The 23,684-nt window shown below is 27.7% G+C and overlaps 1 long non-coding RNA gene across 8 annotated transcripts in view; it reads left to right on the forward strand.

The window, feature by feature from the left end:
• LOC114130330 (uncharacterized) overlaps positions 1–20,134 on the forward strand; it is a 50,194-nt gene extending 30,060 nt beyond the window's left edge. For 4 of the 8 annotated variants that reach the window (XR_007603074.1, XR_007603072.1, XR_007603075.1 and 1 more), the window contains 6 exons: positions 4,438–4,492; positions 4,557–4,668; positions 4,761–4,828; positions 13,612–13,737; positions 13,811–14,045; positions 19,801–20,134. This is a non-coding gene — a long non-coding RNA (uncharacterized LOC114130330). Of the gene's footprint in view, positions 1–1,996; positions 2,061–4,437; positions 4,493–4,556; positions 4,669–4,760; positions 4,829–13,611; positions 13,738–13,810; positions 14,046–19,800 lie in introns of all 8 variants that reach the window. The other 4 variants (XR_007603077.1, XR_007603078.1, XR_007603073.1 and 1 more) reach the window with 4 other exon arrangements.
• Positions 20,135–23,684: the final 3,550 nt, after the last annotated feature.

Below are 23,684 nucleotides of genomic sequence, written 5' to 3' on the forward strand. Positions count from 1 at the left end.
TGTATTAATGTACTATAAAGATCTATAATAAAATATAATCATCCTGTGATGATTCAATAGTTTGTCATATTTATTATCAAAGTTCGTTTGAATATCAAAATGCAATATAATTTTTAATTTAGTTATATGAATCGTAACGAAATAATTTTAAATAACTATTGCTCGAAACTTTATGAATAATAATTGGTTAATCAGATTCTTAGCGAATTTTTTAATTTTTTTACTTGCCTTAAATCTTATGCTGAAAAAAAAACACGTCTATTAAAAATAATGTCCAATTGAATAAACATGTGACCGAATTACGTCATGAAACTATATTATTTGCTAAGTCAATCATAAAATACGTAGATGCATTCAAAATGATTCTTAAAATTTCAAATGGTAATAAACATTTTAAAATATAATCGGTAATATTATTTTAAATCGAACTTCTAGTGCCCTTAAATATTTATGTCACTTTCCTTATTCGCCAGTTAACTGATACAAACAGCACTAAATCCAATGTATAGATTTTTTAGATTCGTCTATGGTTGTTGGTAATATTGTGATGTAATGTAACTTTTACAAATCTTCAAAATATTAGTAAAATTTCTTAAGATCCAATAACTTAGGAAGTCATGTGTAAATCATCGGATTTAATAAATTTAAATAACCTTGTATTTTAATTTACCTATGTTACTGTTAGTATTTTGTGATACTTATATGTTATCATTTGTATAATATTTGTATCTATTGAATATTACCTGATATACTTTCGTGTAGGTACTTAATATTATTTATCGTTTTCTTGGGTAAAATATAAACAATATTACCATAAAATTTTGATAATATTGTACGTGGTTAAACAAAATTCATAATATATACCTATTACAACAAAACTAATAATAAAGCCCAAATATTTACTACAAGTTTAGTGAAAAATAAGCGGAAGGATATAGCTGAGAAAAATAGAAATTGAATTTTATCAAAGATCGATTCAACTTTGAAAGGTTCATTTTATTACTTTTAAAAGCTATGTATAATAATTTGTGGAAATATTTTGTTTTACAAAACAAACCTAACCTAACCTATAGTGTATGATTAAAATGTTTATTGTACGAAATAGTGTGAAAAAATTACAATTGACTTAAACTAGATGGTCCAACATTTTGTAGATGACGGGCCAATTTATATTTTTATAAAAGTACCTACTGGGAGCTGCTAAAAGAAAAAAAAATATATTATTATTTATATTTTATTTTATTTCAAACATATTATATTATAATGCATAAATTATTACCACCACAGATTAATATTAACATAATTATTATGATCATGATGATTAGCAGGTTTCTTATACTTAGAATTTAAAACTAAAAAACTATATTTCTGATTACGATATTTTTATTATATTATTGTAATTTTTTTTTTAATATACATTTTTTTACGGGGGGGGGGGGGGCAAAAATAGCTTCGAGGTTCATATATCTACAGCTCACGGATCGTGGGTTAGATCACTTTGACTTAAAGCATAATTATTTATCAGAGTTTTATGGTAATAAAACTATGGTAAATAGCCTGTAACCATTACCTTTACTTAAACGTTTAATAAAAGAATGAAATTTAAAATTTGAGTTAAATATTTAAATACGAGTAACACTTATAATACTATTGGAATTACATAAATAATATGTGTAGATAGAAGTATGATTTTTATATTATTTTGATGATTACAAATATTCACAATTTTGAACAATAATAGAGCTTAATAAAATATACATAAAAAGAATAAAATCATACTTATATTCAAACAAGTTCACATAGAAAATATGATTCGTTTAAAAAATATTGATAAATTTAAACTGTTTTGACAAAATATAATATTTTACTAGAAAAGTTTTTATTATAGCTGTAGTTTTTTTTTTTTTTATCAGTTTTTTCTTAAATAATATTACACTGATTATTAAATTTAAATTATTGCATGCAAACATTTTGTTCACGTATTAAATTTTTTTAGAGATAAAATGTGTACTTATCCCATAATGGAAGCATAACACCTGAGGAAAAGTCAACACACTAGAGTGAGTTTATAAACAGTATCCGATAAGTCTGTATTCTAATAAGTTTAACGGCTTCCATATATATTATAAACATCGCTTTACGAGAAACAATAATGGTTAAACGTTTGAAGTATAATAATTTATTTTGAGTTCTTAAATATTGCAAATCATTAGTGTTACGTAAAAATCTAATATAACTATTGTTTGAACTGATTAAATAAATAAATAAATAAAATTAATAGTTTTTAAGTTCTACATTTATCATTAATGGTAAAAATTTAGAGTAAAATTTAAATTTGTTTAGGTTATTTTTATATTTTCAACTTGCATAAAACTAAATAAATGCTGTAATAAATTAACACAGTTCAACATATTCGTGATAGGTAAAATTCAGTACGAAATTGTATCATCACAGTTTGTATATCCGTATATTTTTGGAACGATTTTGAGGAAAATACGAGCACGGACCTTTGGGCATTTGAAAAATGTTTTGTCCTTTTCGGTTTTCTTCCGGTATCCTTTAGGGCGTTGAGATCCTCTTTCCATTTCACGTCTACTACTCCCACCCGCTATAAAATTGTATTATACCGTTGATTTACGGGACTCCATCCGAGAGAGCGCCTTTTGATACATTATTACGTAATAAATCAAATTTAGAGCCCGATGTTGGCGAAAATTAAGACGAGTCGGCAGTGTGAGAGAGGGAACCAACTGCAGTGTTGTCGGCGACGAGGGAAAATGCTGTGGGCGGCGGTAGGACTAGCGGTGAGGGGATCCATAATTTAAGACTTTCTGGGCACGGGCCCCCGAGTTTAAAACTAATTAATTTTACCGCGAACTCGTCGGGTTTCCAACTAGACAGACTGAAAGAGAGAGAATAAGAGAGCGAGTGAGAACGAGAGAAATATATATGTATATGTTGTCTACTCGTAGTGTGTGTGGGCCATGGCGAACACTTAAAGTCGTCCGAGGTTGGTTGAGGGTACTCTGGCACACAAAATTCCTAAGTTATTATTCGCGGAATATATTATATTTTAGAATGGGACTACGTGTATACTGTACTGTATGTATATGTATATATATATATACGTCCTATAGTATATGTGCGAGAGAAAGAGAGAGAAAGACGACGGCGGCACGGGTAAAGAATACAACAACGACGGTGACGACGGCAACGACGACGACGCCGACGATGGTTAAGGGAATAGAAAGGGTGGAAAGTTTGCGAGGAAAACTTTGCGCCCGAGAAAACCGGATAAATAATAATTATTAAGGATTCCGCCGCCGCCGCTGTCGTCATGCAACACATCTCCTCGCCGCCACTGGCCTCGGTTGTGTAGTGGTGTGCCGGAGGCGTCGCTCGTCGACACGATTACGACGACGTTACGTAATTATTCAGCAATATGTAACAATGTTCATATCTCGAAATTGAATTATCAGGTTCATTGGCGGGAATTTAATTTTTATTTCTTATCGCCAAAATGAATAAATTACGCTGGAAATTAGGCCAGCGAACCCCCTTAAGTTTACCAGCAGGTAAATCCCTATTATACGTTTCCCAGACAGTCACCCTGTCACAGCTAGCACCACATCTACCTCTTCCTGCCACAACATCATGCCATTAAGTAATGATTCCGGTGGAAGCAAACACTTAAATCTATTTAGAATGACGCTTTATGTATGGTGGGAAAATTCACGCGAAATAATTAAATTCAATAGTAGTATTATTTACATCGTTCATTTTGGGAACTATGTAAGTATATACGGATGTGTTATCGGTTTAAAAACCGATTACATTTTATAGAATACTTGTTTGAGAATTTATCTTATATTTAAGGCAAAGTCCACTGTGTCTAATTATGCTATCAGCCAATACAATTGAATTTATAAATATTTAAAAAGATTGTAGTTTAAATTCGATTTACATTAAATGCATTATCTATCTACAAAAGATCGAATCATATTTTAAAATTAGTTTTTAAATATATTTTTTGAAAAAATCTGAAGGTTTGCTTTTGATAGGAAATGAAAGTTTGATCGTTTATGTTGTGTTTTGACTATTATTTGCGTATATTCAAACAGAAAACTGTAGCTATAAAATTAATTTATATGGCTTATAAGCTGTATACGCCGCCGAAAATGTGGTGGATATCCGATTTATCTGTCATGTGGTTTTCCTTTAAAGCCAAAAACTATAAAGGGGTTAAATAACCTTTGTGGTTAAAACGTGTAATATATACGAGAAATTTTAAATAAGCAATATGGAAACTTGTAAAAAGATGACCATTATTAATAATATTATTTAAATTTTATTAATTATAATTTCCACGACATATTTTTATCCTTTAAACTTCTAGCGTACTATTTTAAATTTAAATATTTATTTTTTATTTTTTAGTGAATCAAGGATAACATTTCAAAATACAGACGACGAATATTCGAGGAACAAAGATGTAATAATATTTTAAATGATTGTTAAAATAAGAATTATTCTATATATGAAACATATTTATTCAGCTCGAACAAAAAGAAAAGTCAAATCAACCCAAAGATATGCTTGCCACAAGAATGTTCAGCGTGTTTAAAAACTCATCATCAATAAGTCCATTTAAAAGTATATTATATGTATGTATGTATAATATATATACTATTATTTTTATAAGTTAATTACTAATTTTTATAAATTCATTTTCGTTTAAAAATCTCATTATTTTATTAAAGGTGTAAGAACAGCGGCACAAAAATTAGATTTCGTAAAAAAAAAAAATCTTCGTGATAATTAACAGTAGGTACGTATGCATATAGATTTACAAGTAAATATTAATATGCAATAATAATTATTATTATTCAATTAAACAAATAAACATTACAAAGTAAATAATATCTAACAATAATTATAAATGTAATTTAAGATCAAATTGAAACATAATAATATATAATTTAATTCTGCCAATGCCCGTAGTTTCCGAGAGTTTATCTAATTAAAAAAAAAAAATAATAAATAAATAAATAGTAATAATAATATTACAAGTGATAGATCTTTTCAAAGGTCGATAGCTCTAAAATAAAAATGGATTCTAAACTAATGTATATAATGATATTAAAATTAATTTAGATTGACAGTTTGGCCTTATTAAGTTAATACGAAATTAATTTGATCGAAAATAAATATAACTGTTTTAATTATTTACATTTAAATCGTGTCAATTACAAAATTGGATAAAAATGTTTGTTAAACATTTAGTCGGATACTTTCTTAATGTATATTTGTTTTGATGGAATAAATATTGCATATTACCATTATTGAATCGTAGTTTCTATAATTTATTATTTATTATAATTTTTCTACTATAAGTGTAATATTTGTCTTGCTACCAAAAATATGTGTTAAAATATTTGGCATTGAAGATGCTTAAAATAAGGACAATCATTAAGCACAATTAAAAAAGCAGTGGGACATATGTAATTAACATCATAAATAAATCTAGCCGACAGCAGTATCATCCGCTTTCAACGGACTCGTGAAATACGGGCATTTTCTCGATTTACTCGTATCCGAGATATATTTGCGCAGTCCAATGACCCGCAAACAAAAGGAGTTTGATTTACATTCCTAACTGCATTGGTATAATATTATTGCTGTTATTATTATTATACAAACGATAGTTAGATATATTTTCAGTCGTGGTAGTTGATGGGCTTTACTATATCATTCAGATGCAATTAAAACGTTATTCGACCGACAATGTACACGAAAAAAAAACTAACACCACGCGTATTAATATTGAATTGAATCGTATATAGGTGCTCGACGATCGTCCTGTAAAATATTAATAATAATAAAAAATATTTTGATATTTGTTTAGTCACCGATCCAAAAACAAACTAGAAACGAAACATTACTCTAACACTCCGATCATGTCGGGCCAGCCGAGTAGCTGGTATATTATTATGGTATGTATGGTTGTGGCGGTTGTTAGTGGCTGTAGGATGGTTATCAAACCGTTAATTTAGGTTTTGTTTTACAATAATTCGTTTATAACCGTAACGTATTGTTTGTCACGACTATCAATTATAATCATATTTTCGATCAGTTAATATAATGTTGAATCTACGTTTATCGCAACTGCTTATAATGACGATTATATTATTACTTTGAAGTTCGTTATAACACCTTTATACCTACAAACCCTTTTGAGCCTTTTGGTTCAATTAAATATCGATAATACCATTTAGTTACTAACGTTATAATTTATTTTTATTACTAAGACGAAGGATGTAACCGAGGGAGGTTGAGGTTTTAAGAATTAACGTTAAACAATAAACATTCCCTAAAGAAAGATTTCTTTAATGTAAAATTATATTTTTCTTAAATACTAAAAGTAGGAATTTCAAATAAGTAATTTATTGCACAATAATATTTTCATCAAAATAGCACTGCTCGTACATACGGGTATGCAGTTAGCAGTCAACGCATTAAAACTGGCTCAGAAACTTAATTTTTAAACTCGAATAATTATTTTCAACATTTCTAATTGCATTTAATATTTCGTTGAAATATGATGGAAGTTTAACCTAGAGTAAACATTTTAAAAGTATATAAACACTTATAAGGGAAACTCTCACAGATGCATTTTACTTGTGTTTTAGTATAAATACTTTATTCATATTTTAATGATAATTTGACATGGAAGAAATTGTCATGTTTACATAAATCAAATATGTTTGATGTTTTCACTAAAACTTTAGCTATGTGAAAAAATAATATTAAAATATTTGTCTCAAATACTAATTGGTCTGACATGACTTCGATGCGTCTACACGTCGGGTTGAAAACTACGATAGACGTTTAAGATTATTTGCTAAAACTTTTTAAATTATCATAGAAATTTTAGAACTTTGCTGAATTTTTAATGATCAGTTCAATTTACGCGCGAACACGAGTTAGGTTATGTTAAACGGATGGTGTAAAGACGTTTTCGGGAAAATTTTAATAATTTTATAATCTATTGTTAAAAAATACCTAACCTAACCAATATACCTCGTCGATAAAAAGGTTATAAAATGAATAATTAATCATTCAGAATATTGTATAGCTGTATAAAGGAGAAGATTCGGTTTACTATAATTATTTTTAAAGCGACCAAAAAACAGAAAAAATTATTTCAATTTCGTAATTTAGATAATATTTCGTATATAAAATTTACATGTGAACTCCTATATCTGTAATTAATTATATCTATCGGCCGGGCTACGTATTGTAGGTAGAGTACTAAAGGCGCGTTGTTGGATAATAATATAATAATAATATATTATCGGTTATCACGTACCTACTGGGTGTGCGGAAATTCAATTTTGTCAGTTACCTACAGTGAATTAAAACGTCTGCCGCGGCCGTTCCTTTTATACGCTTCGAATTTCGCGCTCAAACACACAATATACGCACTACATGTATATATGTATATTATGTATTATATTATATCCATTAAAATGTCGAGTGAATGATTGTTACGCAGTACAAGTGCTCCTGGTTTCCGTCTCCTCCTCTTCCTCCGGTGTACTGAATCGGCACGCAACCAGTGCTATACTTATATACGTACTCTAATCGCTCTGTACATGTCAGCTTTAAAGACCGTTGTCGCGCCGTTTTTGTGTCGGTATATATTCTGTATAGCTGCTGGTGTTAGGTGCAGTGCACATTCAAAGAAAACAATTTTGAGCGCAACGGCCTTTCTCTCTCACACACACCCTTCCTATCACAATCACGCCTTTTCCTCCTAACCGTTTTACGACCTATACGACGACCTTTCTTCTACGCCGCGTTACTTAATATTATTTAGCTCTTCGGAACTAGGTAGGTATACATAGAATGTATATAATATGTGTGTGCGTACTGCCCGGCAACGGTATAGTGGCGGAGGTGGTGATGCTGGTGGTGTAATATGCACATGTATATAAATACACACAATACAGTCGTGTGCTGCAGTGGTGAAAGTTGTACGGAGAAATTCCAAGGTGGAACGCTCACTGGTAATTGACTTGCCGTCCCACCCCCATAGGTCGATTTATCACGAATACGAATGGTTGGTACCTACCACCGCCGCCGAGTATACTCTCGTGCGGATGCCCGTGTTTTGTAAACAGGCTAGGTGGACGAGGGCGGTGGATAGTGTAATTTCGTTGCCTTCAAGCGCACTCTTTTGAGTAATGCCATTCTCGGGTCGCGACGACGACGACGACGACGACGACGGGGGAGGCGAGAAACTTCCAACTTGTAATTTATGACTCGGTAGCGCGCGCGTTTTGTATGCAACTTTCTTCGTATACTCACACACACACTTAGGCTCACACTGCACGTACTCGACGACAACACACACATACATCAGTTTTCACGTCGTCGTTGAGGAGAGGTTTGTTGTCGAAATAATTATTGACGAGCACCGGAGACTTTTGTCTCCGGCTCGACCCGGGGATTAATCAACCGTCGTTTCGCTACCCCTTCGTCATTCTTCTACCACCACCAAAACCTCGTCACGGTATGGTCTATTTAGCCACACCCGAACACTCTGAATTTCACACTCACATTTGGTGCACCACCATCATCACCAGCCACTACCGGAGGAAATGACAAAACGACTCGCCGACGACGACGACGACGTTGACGTATAATTTAAGTCCAACAAAACTAACTTGGAGTTCTTAAATGACGAATGTATAATACCACCCGTTACTATTTCCGACTTTGTGTTCTTATGAACTTTAAGGTACAAGCGAGTTTATACGAGGGCGATCTTTCTTTTTAGTTCCTATCTACGATGTATAATTTAATTTTTGCTATGGTATTTTACTCATATTATACCATCTCGCTAACATCGCTAGTATTCATTTTGAACGTAACCACAACTGCGTTACTGTTTAATATTGTTATCATATAAATGTAACACACTCAATCGTGTATTGAATTTAACGTATGGTTATAAAGTGTAGAATGTGATTCATATGTTTATAATAGTTATATATGTAACAAGGGTTTAGGGTTGTGTTATGGCAAATCGCATTTTCATAATAGTAACATTTGTTATATAACAGCTTCAAATAAACTTGGATATTTTCTCGGGAAAAAAAAACTTTATTTAAAATTAATTTATGCACATATTTTAGTATTGTAACATTATTTTGATTTTAAATCATATTAATATTCTTTTTAATTTCTAGGTTAAACATATATATTGTATTTTCCACGAAGCTAAACTTTCTTAAAACTATCAAAAACTCTGATCACTCCAGACCGTCTGGACCAGACGTACACACTTAACCACGTCATTTTCGATAATCCCAATATATTCTTCTATGTTTGTTTATCTTTAACATAGATAAATAAAACCACTTTAAATTAATTTGATATCGCTTAAAATGTTTAGCTCAGAGTATAATATCATGTCGGGAATTCGTGTACTGGGAAAACTTACAGAAATCTCCATAATACGAATAAAAAGTAACATTTATTAATCGACAATTTATTGTCTTATTTTGATACATTTTATGTTAGGTTTGGATTTGATCCAACGTTTAAAATTAATTTGATATATATTACGTATCAGGTCCCCGCTGATTTATAGAAATCATTGTGGTAGTTATATAAGTGGTATTCCATTTAGTTATGATACCATCATTTTCACTTTTAACCAATGATCATTAATCAAGTATAATGATCAAATATCATTAATATAATTTATAATATCCCAATTATATTATAATTAATTCTACTTTGAACACTTATAACTTAAAACGTTAAACATATTTTTCATTTTTTGTAAAAAACGAAATTATTGAATGATGTGATTTAGTGTATTACAAAATAAACGTACTACAAATTCAGTTTATTTGATTTGACACTTATATTTAGAATTTAGATAACAAATATTTCAAGTAAAGAATATCAATTTATTGAACAAATTATACATTCTAATATATTATATTTTATTTATAACAAGAATAAATGTATTTTACATAATATTCCAGTAGACTTAAAAATATTGGTTTTATTATTTAATGACTATAATCATATAATCAATTACATATATTATTTTATATATAACATTACTTTCAAACCAATTTATAGTTAAATTTAACGTAGGTCTACTTGAAAGTCATAATATATTGAATGAAATTTATATAAACAAAAATTATAGGTTTATCAGCTTTCGGCTTTGTAGTTCCTTCATATACAATAAATAAATATTATTATGCAAACAAAGGAACTCTGAATTTAATTAATCTTATTTTATTATTGTTTCATACAAATTTAAACACATTACACAATGCGTTCAATAAGTAATAATAGGTACATTTGAATTTATTAAATTATAACTAAAATTGAGGTCCCTGTCAATTTTTGATATCAATAATTGACTTTGTGTTATAGAAAACATTTCATCCTAATAGAAAATTATTTTTATCATATTTTATATTTGATTTATTAAATTAATTAGAATAACTATTGTAGTAGGTTCTACTTTAAGTTAGATGAAAATAAACTTTATACAATAATAGGTATTGTGTTGAAGGCATTATACAATAGCCGAATACATTCTATATTAACATACATAAATCTAATTACGCATTAGCTGTTCCTATATAAACCGAATGATGCCCATTGCTAATGATGTACGAATTGATTATTTTTGGTTTTAAATTCATTAAATCATTCAATGTTTATACTGAGAATGTTTTTTAAATCGTTCATTTATGAATTATTTTTATTTTTCATCCATTATTGTGTGTAGTTATTTATACTAAATGTAAAATGTAAATAATTTTTATATTTCAAAATGTTCTATGTACAATGTACAATGTACATAATTAATAATTTCACATAATTGGGATTTTTTCTTGTATAATATATTTATTAATGAATAAATATTATATTATTACCACAATATAAATTAATTAACTATCTGATTTACGTGTTTCAGATCAAAATTAAAAAAATTAAATAAATAATTATTTAAAACTCACACTACTAAAATTATATTATTTATGCACATATCAAGTAAAATAAAATTGGATCATAATTTCAGATTAAAACTATGATTGTAGTAAACTGGGATAAATTCCTCCGATGTCCAGACAAACCTTTACCATACTTTTCAAACAACCGTAGAAAACAGATTGGTAAAAACAATAACAACAACAGGTGATACCCAAACGGTCGGTGGTCATAAATTAGTACTCCATTCTCTCTCCTTTCCTGCGGTTTTTATTTTTTTTTTGTATCCCGAACAGATTTTATTGTTGAACAATACACACCCCTTCTTTGCTTTGTGTGTTTTCTTTCTTTTTTTTTTTTACTAGATTTGTTTATATTTTTTAATTGATGTACTAAACACCGTTACGATAAATACGCATATAATATCACGAATTACGATACATCATATTGTTTTGTAATCTGTACGTCTATACAGTTCGATTCCGTTCTGATACTTATCGAAGAAAATATCATTCTTATAATATAAAAAATGCTTTGTGTAAATATAAGTAATAGAGACGAGCCTCTTTGATATATATAAGTAGTTAATATAGGTACCTATCTTACAACAATAATGTCTAAACTATATAAACTTAAATTAAATTCAATGCAATATTATTATGAACAAACTAAAGCTTTTATGTCTATTCAATTGATTCATATATATATATATGTATTAATAATCATTGTATTTTCGAAATAATGTCGACAAAGTGAAATGCTATATTACAGGTACACATCTTGCATAATAATCTATCAATAATACATCGATTACCTTAGCCGGAAGTATTTATTATAAATCGTAATGTTATTTCCTGTAAATTATCCTGAACGACTAGATAAAAGGAATATTGTATTTATGCTATTATTCTGTAACATCTATACGATTATCTAGAAAACGTGTACGTCTTGTGAATAATTATTACGATACATACTATATTACATAGGCATTTTCCACGAGTAATTCGAATATCGAAAATATTACAAAACTTTTGAACTGTCGGATGAGAAGTTGTGTATAACAGTTACCATACACGGTGGAATACCCTTTATATTGTGAAAACTTTACGAAACGCTAGAGGGATTTTCAATTATTATTTTAGAGGAATACTTTGGAAATTTCTTCGCCCTATGTTCTATATCACCCACTTTCATATTATTATATCTCATACGCTATATCGAATATTGTACAATAATATAATACTATTGAGAGTATATCTGCATACTCTATACCTACTTATGAACTCGTTTTCAATCGTATATTATAAATTCAGGGTTCGACACTTAAAGTATTTGCATAACCATATTGGACTTAAAATAGTAAAACATAGTTGAGTATAACGCAGTCACGGAAAACATAAAATTAAAGTTAGCATACAAATAATTTCAATAAGAAATTCTATTTCGCATAATAATGTAGAAACATTTTACTACAAAATTTCGCTACTTAAAGATATAATTAAAAATAATTTATACATATTTATCAAAAATATATAATTATAAAATTTTTATTGACCGTAGAGAAAACATTATTTTCTTACTTATTTATAAGTTTAGGTATATATATAATGTGTAGGTATAATCTATAATATATTATGTATGTATACTGAGTAATATTCTTTTATCAAACAACACTCATTATTATAAAATATATTAATGTATTTAATTATTTTGCATAATTTTCAATCAAAATAAAATTACAATTTTTTTTTTTTTTTTAATACTCTGTCCTTATGTTATAATTTTTTTTAAGTTTTTACTTTTTTGAACAACCAAATACAGTTTTAAATTCATGTTTTAAAGCGAAATATTTTTCTAAGCACTTCAATACGTAAAAATCAAAATTTGGAGGAGTAGTTTTTAAATTACATCGAATATTTAAAACTGTAGTTAGTGAGGTAGTAAACCGATATTTTTCGGAGATTCCTATACCTCTCCACTCGCCAAGCCTTTTAACTCAAAAACTAATTGTTCGAATTTCGATTTTTATGTATCGAATATTTAAAAAAATATTCTGCTTCAGAATATGAAAATAAATATGTACGTTATTGTTCAAAAAAGTAAAAACTTAAAAATTATAGCCATTAAAAACGTATTGTTTTATTTTAACTGTACAGCGAATTCACTATTTTATCAATTAATAAGCCAAAAATAAAAAACGCCATAGATAGTATAATAGTTTAATATTATAATAATCAGGTACCTATGTACTATATTTAATATTACATCGGTTTTATAGTTTTTTTCAAATCACTGTTAAGCAATATTTTAAAATATTTTAATAACTTAGAAATTTCGTTTGCATTTTGGTTTAGATTTATATCAAAATTAAAAAAAAAAATCATCTACTTTATAAATTTACAGTTAAAAGGGGTTGTTCTTAATTAAAATAAAATAAGTTTACATTTTAAAATGGAATTCCACGTAGTATACAATAATTAAATATTTAAAAACATATTTTTTAAGTACTCTTAAAATATTGTCAGCAGAAAAAATTCGAACTACCTGTAGTTATTGAATTAATTATTTTTAATTATTTTTCAGTACACATAATAATGTGTGTCATAAAATTTTAACAAAACTTTTACATGACGCGTAGTGATTTCATTCACTTCAATCGAGAAGAAAAAAAATCTGCGGATCTAGAACATTGCATATTTTAATATTATAGTATGTATAATCTTAGTATGATGATTAGGTAATAACAACGACTTAAATAATATATTTTGTATGATAACAATAGGAACCGCGCACGGAGCAGAGATTGCGAGACAAGAATCTTACGGCGGCGGCGGCGGCGACGTTTGATTGCAGTATACAACAATAATAATAACAATCATAATATTATATATAAATTATAATATACCGACTTGTGCAGGTCGCCGACAGCATCCTCTGCGACGAGATAATAACAAACGACAATATTATTTCTCCGACAATTATACCTATAGCAGCGCGTGGTTTACTCCACCGGGCCGGTATGTACACGTATTATAATATATATATATATAATAATAACAATGTAATGGTCGTTGAAATGCGTCGTCAGTGGTTTGCCGATATATGTACGTAAAGAGAGGTCGTCGTAATATATTATGACAATATTTTAAATCGCATTTCCAGCGTCGTCGTCATTTGCCGAACTCAATCGTCCGGCACCGCGAACGGCGATTAAGGACCGAATCTGCGTTCGACTGTAATATACGTATTATATTAAGTATATACCGTGTAATATACGTAGGTACCTACACTTTGAAAGCGGATGGCGATGAGTCGGAAAATTAACGAATTAACGCGAGGCCGGTGGCGACGCGGATCATCGTGAAAATATAATCGCCACAACGTCGGCGGCGGCGGTGGCGGTGTGGCGGCGACGGTAGGGACGGTCGCCAGTGCACATTATATGACGTTAAAACGATAATGGTTTACATCGTCGCGGACTCTTCGTCGTCGTCGTCGTGATAATGGTCGGCAGTATATTATTTTGTTACGGCGGCGGCGGAGTAATCGTCTGCAGCGAGGGAATGCGATCAAAAATCCGTTTTGATCGCTTATACGCGGACGACGACGGACATAATAAATGAACGTCGACCGAGACGAACTGCAGAGACGCAATAATAGTACCCATCGCAGACTGTATACGGACCAATAAGTTTCAGTCGTGCTGCGGTGATGGATCCGACGAAGACGTACACGCGAGTCCAAACGCGATTCGTCTGGCGGACCTCGATCGAGTCTAATGAACTCTGTCTAAATAATTTACGACCAAAGCGCGATCGAGTTTGAATGTACGAAAGTCGTACGGAGAAGAAAAAAAAATCGACGTCAGTCGAATAATATAGAGTTGAGTTGGTGTTATACCTAGGTTAGGTTAGGTTAGGTTAGGTCAATTTTTTTTTCGATTCACGGCGTTTTTTCTTAGGACGGCAGTATAGTAAGATACTATTATGAACGTTTTAAAGACAACAAATAAATTTAAATGTGTTATTAACTGAGAGTCGTACTGACGGATCGATTAAAAATTCATAGCAATTTACACGACTATACATGCAGATGAGATTAAACAACGTTTTATGTAAATAAAAATATACAAATAATTTATTATGTACAAAACTCAATTAAACCCGTAATTTTTTATAGTATAATCTATATACCTATTATATAATATTATAAATGTACGTCATCGTGATTAAAAAAACCTTAAGAAAGGATAATTAATAAATTATACATATCATGTATATTAAAACACGATAATTTTAAATATCAACTATTTTTACAATAATTTTTAATAATAAGTATTTCTCAATCTCGAATTTTTTTAAAACACCTTTTCTAATCGATATTAATTGATTTGCGTGTCTTGCACTATTTTTTCATCTCGACACGTGCTTATTTACACACGTTCATCATCCCGTTGATTTTGTACTGCGAAACAGAACCGTTGCGAGTTTATTCGTTCGTCCTATTTTATGTTGCTAACTACACTAATTTCCGTCATTGTTGTTGTTGTTGTTATTATTATTACGCACTTTACGCACTTCCGCTAAACAGTTCGGCTGACCAAAAGCGAAGTAAATAGGTACTTACACCCCCGCAAAATCTGCTGATTGCCGCGACGAACAAGTAGATCGTTGATCCGCGACCGTTGCAATAATTAAAACCGTTTATGCTTATGTAACTGGTAAATCTGTTATGCTGTTTGTACAATTCCTGTAGGAATTTGTTGGTATTGCCAACGAATTTTAAGGGATATAATAGTCTTCACTTTAAAAAAAATTGATTTTTATACCTTTAAATATTATAGTCCGTGAACGTAAGATTTAAACAACTATGAATATAAAACAGACTGTGAATTAGTTATCAAAACTCTGTATTTTTTTTTTGTAATTGTTAGAGCTCGGATTTCAAAGCATATACTTCTTTTTTCATATATGAGATATAATTATATAAATCTAATTTGTATACATAAATTCGTTTCACGTCATTCTGATTTCAAATAAACTAATTTATTTTTGCTTTTTTTCAATGATTACAACTGTGAATTTTTTATATTATGTTCATTAATTAATATTCAATTGTAATAAAAAAAAAAAAAAATAAGAAGAAAAAAAAAGAAACGTAAAAACCCGGAATATGGAATAAATGGTTATAATGGATAATTATTGTTTTCGTTATCGGCATGATTGTTATATAAATATATTAAACGTATAGATTATCGATCATATAATCAACTTAATATAATAGTCTGCAGACCTATTCGGTCAGTACACCTACAACATCGATATCAACCATTTCAAAATTTAAAATTTAGAGTTAGAAATTGAAACTTCTGTATGAAGTATGTACCGATCACTTCAGTGGATGTAAAGGGTTTGTTTTCTAAGTATAAAAATATTCACAACTAATAAAATAGTCAGTTTCACTTGTGAAAATCTAAGGAAATGCATGGTAATTAGTTCTTTTTTTAATTTAAATTAATTTTTAAAAAATTTTTATCCATTTTATAACTAAATCATGTTAATTTTTAGTTTTGCTTTTTTTAAAAATAAATATGCCTTTTTTAATTTTTTTTAAAATTAAAAAATTAAATATTCTTTTTAATTGATTATTATACTTTGAAATCCGAGCAATAGTTATAAAGTTACTCGATTTGCATCGCTTCGTTTACTTCGAATACCCGGGTTACACGATGTTAAGATTTTATAAATCGTTATACCTATCGAATATAAATCCAGCGTTGTGCCGGGTTATTTATTATATCACTCTTCTTGACATTCTGTAAAAATTAATCAACTTACTGTTGTCGGTAGTATTTTCTTTAACGTAATATAAATATAAATACGACTAATAAAATTGAAAATTACTTATTATAGACTCGATTTTAAATATTCCACCTGGAAAAATGTTAATAGAAATTAATGATAATAATAATTATTCACTAATCTAAAATGCATAATAACATTTTGTATAGTTATAATATATGATCTGTAATATTATTATACAGTATGTTTTTACATAATATATTATTTTAGTATTGCATTTCAATAACTTACTGTTATACCTAATCATTTTTGTTATAATAAATTAATGTTAAGTCATAAATGTCAACTTACTATTTTGTTTTTTAAAAAAAATAAAACAATTGATATTTTGTACATTATTAACGAAGTTATATGAAATCGATCGTATTGTTTCGTAACTGCAAAAAAAGTAAAATTATTGTCCAAGTTTAATGAAAACGTTTTACTCGCTTTAACTTAGAACTCACTATAGGTACTACCGTACAACCACATTTAAGAAACACGTAGAAGTTTCCGCCGCACATTAAACGTAGTTGTTCTACAATATAGAAAAGACTTAGAGAGTACTTTTACTATACTTATTGAAATGGAAAACTTGACTACAGAAATTAGATATTATTATTTTGTAATAATTGTTAGATTCGTTGATTTCGACTCTAAAATATTAATTTCTCTCGAATATATTCTTGTTATGTTGTTAAAAGATGTTTATAAAACGAAATAGTTATACCTACGCATAAGTTATATTCATAAAAATAAATCTATATTATATTATGTTAAAAAACGAATTGTCTGATTGAGACATATTGAGTACTCTCATGGTGTGTTGAGGAGATAATCATTATTCATTTATTGTTATATTAAAACATTAACATTTTTCGTGAACTTTCTGTAATATAATTTCTATAATAAGTATTTTGTAATAATAGTTATTAAATTATTTTTAATTTTTATTTTTTTGTCGAGTATCGACCGTTTTAAAATTTGTTTTACATTATTTTACCTAAACTTTGATATTTAAACCATTATTGCTAAACTAAAAATATGACAGGCAAAACTTCAAAGTTAGGGTTAGGGTTAACTATTTATCTAAAGCAAACTTGGATGTTATATTATGTTTGAATTTATTTAAGTATTTCGGATTTTTCAATACTTGATACTATTTTAACTTTTAAGTTAAATGTAGGTATGTCATCATATTTAAATATACTGAAAACACAGAAAATCTATGTAACTGAAACACTATGACAGAAGTCATGAATAATAATAATAATTATTATTAAATGAAGTAACTTATTAATCATTTTTCCATTTAACGTAATTTATTAGAATCGTCTAGACAAGTTAACGTTATTTGCCATCTATAAATATAAGTGGTTACAAGTTATTGATCCCGAAAAAAATATTTTAAAAGTATATTTTAAAAATTAAGTGCACTTGATAAACTTTTATAAATTACAATTAATTTTTTTAAATATGAGGCATATCAAAAATTATATTTATTGATATTTTTTATAAATATATATTTAATATCGTTATTATGATGAGATGAGTTAGGAAGTGCTAAACTATTGTGACAAACTTTACAACATTTTTTGTTTTTATTCTCCTTCATTTAAATTTTCCGAGACGACCACTGGCATCAAGCGTGTGGTACATAATATATAAATACCTATAATATGATAACTGAACAATGATTTACTCAGCTAATGTTTATTGTTTTTAGAAATGTTTACATAATATCCAATTCATTATATTTATTACGATTTACAGTATATCATTTTTAAGAAACAAATTAAAGTTTATTATTATTACCTTTTTAGGAAATGAGTCATTTTGTAAAAATAAATAATTATGTGGGTCATTGATCGAGAAATATTACGCACAATATTTTGCAATACTGTAATAATATGTTCAAGATCGTATGTACGTAGTTTGTCTATGGTAATTTTATTATAGTGCATAGTAATAAGTCGTAACATCATTATAGTCTACTCAGTTTGGCCGTTATTGCAGTAACACACAAGTGACGTATAGAATAGTTCAATAATTATCGTCTATAGTGTCACATAGGTACACACTCATACAGTGGCGTACCGACAGGGGGGTGTTAGGGGTTTAACCTCCCATAAGTAAAACGCGTATAATGATTTTTTTTATGGAATATTACATTAAATAACATTATATATATATACTATATTTATAAATTGTATTCCCCCACCCCTATAAACGAATCCTGCGAACGCCACTGCACTCATAATATTATTGGGAAGTTTGTAGACAGCGCAAAGTACAGATCATCGTCGATTCGGCTGAATTATGTGTCTCCTAAACAAATTCGATCGCCGACCTTAACGGCGCGACCGCAGGTGAATTGTCTAAATTATCTGAACTTTTATATGCACGTTTCACAACAATAATATTATGATTTATTGGTTTATATTTGCCGCCGCAGTGCAAAGCTGTCAAAACACCAATAAGTAACAGTTTAATATTCGATATCAATCGTAATGTTACAAATATAGTATTAAACGTCAGTCGAACAGTGCCCATGCCTTAACATCAATCGCCATGAAATAAAAAATAACGATACAATATTGTAATGTGCGAGTTCGAATATTACGTGTCCGATATAAAACTCGATCGGCGCCGCAGAGTGCACAAGTGCTTTAACCGTAATACATAATATTATAATAATAAAAAAAAATATATTACGATATCAGTATAACGAGAGGCCGTTATACGAATAATAATTTTTATTTTTTATGAACAGTTTGCCGACTTGTATTTTCATAATCAGGTACACTGGACGAATCAATGGTCATATTATTTTTCTTGACACGGTTTTGGTCCGTTGACTTAATAAGTTGGGTCAGTTTGGGATGGAAAATTATATTTATTTAATCATTAATTCAATTTATTTTACTTTCAGAAATCGGTAGTATACCGGCAATATCATTGCGTGCCGCCATCTGGGTGATACATAGTGAGCAGAACGATCGAGGACACCGCCATCTCCCGAAATCAGGACACTCGTTAAGAAACCAATGCTGCTAATAAACGTAGAACTTTAAACTATTACAATTAGTTACAACATTATTGTTATATTATTTATTATGACGAATTATCGACAGTAAATAAAAATGAATAACCGTCCAAATCATGGCTAGACAGCTTAGGTACCAAGATGGCAAATGAATTTGAAAATATTATTAATTATTAAGCATGTTATTTAATTTAAATATATCCATACGTATTATACTTGAGTTGTAAATGTGATTAATTTATAAATCGATAAATTACAAATATTATTTAGTTACAATATGCCATTATCTGCAGAGAAAACCTCAACCGCATTTCGTTGTCTCCGTTCTACAGGAGTTCAGTATAACAAAATTTAACAGAACAAAAAATTATAAATTAATAGTTTTTATATTTGAATAAATCACTCAATTATTAAACTTATAGGTAAAAATACAATTATTTGGGACATACCATAAGCTTTTATTAATATTTTATTAACAATGTAAAATATTACAATTTTAAAACGCTCAAAATTCGCGTTAAAATTAAGTTAATTCGGACAAGTGATAAAATTTATAACTAACAAACAACAACACGAAATTGGGTTTGTTGAACACAAATTTAGTGTGTTGTTCGTTTACAAGACGAAGATAACACATGTCGAGTAACGTGCTTTTAATAAAATATAATAGTGTTAATAATAAATAAATAGATAATTAACTACCAATTAGCATAATATTTTAAACATTTAAGACATATTTTTTGGGTATAAAATAGTATTTTTTACATTGTTATTTGGTATTATATTAAAAACCTTTTTATTTTTTTTTATACCTACTCATATATTAACTACAATAATACCTTTCTTATTAAATATTATTATTTATTAATATAACTTATATAACATAATTATTATGTGAAACGTATTAAATAGATATTCCATGTATCAAAGCAAAATAATAAAATATATTTTAAATGTATTAATAAAAGAAAAAAAATTAAACAAAATAATAAGAAACCTAATAATTAATTTAATCTGTATTATCATATAAAACATTAAAACTTAAAACTCGGTCATCAGCTGTCACATAATTACGTTAATTTAGGTCTGGTTCACTAAAAATATAAATGTCATTATTATAGCTATGTATAAAATTGTATTTTTAGTTATCATGGCTATCAGTAGGTATAGAATAAATAGTACACTGTTACTAAATATTGATATAAAGTTCTGTTATAAATAAGTCTAATACAGTAATACCTCTATTTTGTTATATTTAATATAAAGTAGGTATATGGTATTATGGTGTAATATATGTAAATAAAACAGGCTATTGTTTTTTATTTAAATATTATTGTAATTTTTATGAAAAAAATAAATATATTTATTATTTATGTAGACATATAGTATACTGTAAATTGAAAAAACCAATAATATTAAGAATAATAACTTTTTCAGTCGATTTTTGTAAATTACTCCTAATTATTGAATTGTTTTTTAATTGTTATTTAGATGAGATGAGTAAGATTTTAAAGTTTCTGCTTTAAAACACATTATATCATATGAAAGTAACTTTGTATGAACTGTAGACTTACGCTGCAATATCTAAAAATAATAAATAACTATTTTTTAGTAGTTTAGCGGACGGTATTAACAGAGACATAGATTTTGTAATTATTTAGTATTTACTCATTAATACAAATTTATACTAAATATTAGTTTATTTACCACAGCCTTATATTATGTGCAGTTTTGTATAACAAAAAAGACATATTTTTTTCAATAAATACTGAAAATTCTCTTAAAAATTTAAAGGGAAACCTCTCCTAAGTTATCGTTAAATACGATATAAATAATAAAAAAAAGTTACAAAAGTAATATAATAGATAATAAGAATATTTTTAAAATATTAATTAATACATTGTAAACGTTTATTTTTCTATTGTGACTTAATTGAATTTTAAAGGAGTGATTGTTTTTATTCGATTGGTACTTCATATATTCACGTAACTTTTTAATCGATCATACATAACCTAACCTTATGTATAGTTTAAAAAAATGTTATCGTTATTAAATAATTTTATATTTTAATACTTGTATATTATTATAATGAAGAAACTCGTTAACGCACATATTATGATACTTATTTTAATGTGTTTCTATATAATCCATAATAATATTTCAACCAGTTGTTATTTAGTTAAAATAATTTAATGAATTCAAACAACAATATTAAATGCTTTATATAAAGTATACAGCAACTACAAGTAGTGTAATTAAAATTTTTATTTTAAAAATTAATTTTAGTTCAATTTAAAAGAGTTGTGTGTTTAATTAATTAATTAATTTTATTTATTACTTTTATTTATTTATATGAATGGAAATTTATAAATTATATCCAATTAAATCGTAACTTTTAACTTAGATGCCAGATACTCATTACTATTTAATTTTCATTTCAATTCATTATCTAACATAAAAGATGTATCTAAATTCTAAATTTAAATTACTTAAATGCTTACAAACTAAACATTATAGTTTATTGAACCATGTAATATAGTTTGATTACAATATTAATATTAACTGCTATACCTATATCCAGTAGTCATTAACTATTTATTAAGTAGGTAGTTATTTGCTTTGTTACCTACTCAAATAATGTAGTAAATATGCAAATTAATAGTCAAAGAAAATAGACAAATATTTAAGAAGTAACGATACGTAGTATAAGATCCGGCAAGATAATTATTTTGATTATTATTTAATTTAGTTTAATTCAAAAACAAATTGTGATTTTTTATTATTAGGTACAAATACATAAAATATTTCTTATTTTTATTGATATTAACAAAAAATAAATATCAAGTACTTAAATACTTAAATGTTATAAAAGTGTCTAATTTATTTTATAGTTGCTACCTAATATTATGAACATGCTTTGCCATTAAATAATTGTATTACCTAATAATTTTAATTGTGTTGTCAAATTCTAATCAAAACTACATAACAAAACATGTATTTTTTGGTGAAATTAATGTCCATTGATAGCATTGTTACTTTTAAAAATAATTCATGATCAACACAAGTATTAAGAAGTAACTGTAGTTGAATTGAACAAAAATTTAAAAATTACATTTTTGAACTTTATAGCTAGTAAATTCCAAAAATAAATATTAGTATCAAAAACTATAAACCATATATTAGGTATAATTATTAAATTCAAAATATGAATAGTAAAACTGTAAAAGTCTATGATATATGATTATATGAACAACTTTATTAAAAATAAAGACTGGTTAGACAATACAGAATGTAGGTGTAAACTACATGCATTATTTTAAATTGTAGTTAAAGTTTATTTGGAATACAATCCAATTAACAAATTGTATATTTTATTATAGCAACATACTTACACTATAGAATCTATTATATATTATAATAATGTATATATTTTTATTAAAGTAAGAAAAAAGTTTTTACAATTTACAATATTGTAATTCATTTTATATTTACATGTTTAAGAGTATGCATTTTTGAATATTTATGTGATAATTTTTATAAAAATCATAAAAAACGTAAAAAAAAATATACCTACTACTTTATAGTAATTACGAATATATTATATTTAAAGGGCTTGAAGGCTGAAGCAACAAGGAAAATGTATATTTGGGTGCAATAACCAGATAAATCCGATAAATATAAACATAATTTATTTACTAACTTTACCAAACAAAAATGTTGTTGTGAATATAATATATTTTATGCCACTTGTTTTGTTATAACTCAATTTA

Source organism: Aphis gossypii, chromosome 1, assembly GCF_020184175.1.
Source record: "Aphis gossypii isolate Hap1 chromosome 1, ASM2018417v2, whole genome shotgun sequence".
NCBI classification, from domain to species: domain Eukaryota; kingdom Metazoa; phylum Arthropoda; class Insecta; order Hemiptera; family Aphididae; genus Aphis; species Aphis gossypii.